Genomic DNA, 1748 nt, shown 5'->3' on the forward strand with positions numbered 1-1748 from the left:
GTTCGAGCCTCTCCATAGAGGATGATCGTCCGATTCGTTTGATAAATTATCATTTTTCCCTGGGGCTGTACGAACGAACAGAGAGGAAGACGACGACCGACGGATACCACAAATTTCACGTGGTAGGGCATATATTACATATCATAATTATCAGTGTTTGGTCAAATTTCTTTCCAGTGTCCTTTTTGTTATGCTCCAAAACTAGTATACGCTTTATTTTCTCTTTCCTTTGCATAAATTATTAACTTCGGGCAACGTCGGGAGCGCCGGTAATCATTAGATTTGTACGAAACGCGATTTGCGCCCCACGGTGGTTTTTAGTGCCGTCAAAGTCAGAAATCGTAGGAGCGGTGCTTTAACGGGCGGTCGTGATGATACTCCAGACAACACGACGCACGACGCCGTAAAACACTCGCGCGAGTCCAGACTGATCTCTGCCTCACCACGCAAGGGGTGCGCAAACTTGCCAATAATATATAATATTTATTCTTTTTCGTACGTCCAGCGACAAACGCCAACGAAATACCCAAATTCTCGCTCGTACGTTGATACCTTTCTCTTCATCGACCCGGCTCCGAAACGTTCTTCGCCATCTCCCCGAAAGGAGAGGTAAACGACGCGGGGTTAGGGAATCTGAGAACAACGCAAGCAGTTTTAGGACAAGTGAACGACCCTCAGCCAGGCGTGGTCCAGGAATTTTATCCGTGGACCGCAATGTGCGTTCGAAATGTCGATGTTCATGTGTCCTGCAGTTCACACGTTGACGCGCAATTAGCTGCGTTCTTCATCGACCCACGAGCCAAGTGATCCACCGTTCAGGGTAATCATATACAATTTACAATTTTTCTCTTTGTATTTAAAAATGCTCCTTGTTCTTTGCTTTAAAAATATTCGATGTTCGCACCTCCGACCAGCGTATCGACGGAGGATTGAACGCGCCATATCGACGACAAAAGTTTCTTTTTGTTTCCTGAATGACGGAAAACCATCGTTCGACGGCCGGGCGTACAGTACATTCAAAAGCCTTTGCGCGTGGCTGCGACCAAACGGGTATAATACACCCGTATATTCTTGGTTCCGAACAGTAACTTCACGCGCAATCGGGCGAACGCACGCGGCAGCGCCCATCGGTTGCTCGATGAAATCGATGCGATAAACTACAGCCTTCTCGGCTGGTCGTCGTTAGTCGCGCGAGCAACGGATGGCCGCACAATCGACGCGTCGTCGTTTGCGATTATTCGCCTCACGTTAGCCATGAGTATGTATATTATTCATTTACGAACGAACGCGGCAGCGTCCATCGGTTGCTCGATGAAATCGATGCGATAAACTACAGCCGTCTCGGCTGGTCGTCGTTAGTCGCGCGAGCAACGATGGCCGCAAAATCGACGCGTCGTCGTTTGCGATTATTCGCCTCAAGTTAGCCATGAGTATGTATAACATTCATTTACGAACGAACGCGGCAGCGTCCATCGGTTGCTCGATGAAATCGATGCGATAAACTACAGCCGTTTCGGCTGGTCGTCGTTAGTCGCGCGAGCAACGATGGCCGCAAAATCGACGCGTCGTCGTTTGCGATTATTCGCCTCAAGTTAGCCATGAGTATGTATATTATTCATTTACGAACGAACGCGGCAGCGTCCATCGGTTGCTCGATGAAATCGATGCGATAAACTACAGCCGTTTCGGCTGGTCGTCGTTAGTCGCGCGAGCAACGATGGCCGCAAAATCGACGCGTCGTCGTTTGC

General features: G+C 49.0%; 1 non-coding gene across 1 annotated transcript; it reads right to left on the minus strand.

Moving 5' to 3' along the window:
- Window positions 1–668: 668 nt before the first annotated feature.
- Window positions 669–823, minus strand: LOC143351335 (5.8S ribosomal RNA). Its single transcript, XR_013081679.1, has one exon. It is a non-coding gene; the product is annotated as a 5.8S ribosomal RNA (ribosomal RNA).
- Window positions 824–1748: the final 925 nt, after the last annotated feature.

The sequence above is a fragment of the Colletes latitarsis genome, unplaced genomic scaffold, assembly GCF_051014445.1.
Source record: "Colletes latitarsis isolate SP2378_abdomen unplaced genomic scaffold, iyColLati1 scaffold0133, whole genome shotgun sequence".
In the NCBI taxonomy this organism is placed as follows: domain Eukaryota; kingdom Metazoa; phylum Arthropoda; class Insecta; order Hymenoptera; family Colletidae; genus Colletes; species Colletes latitarsis.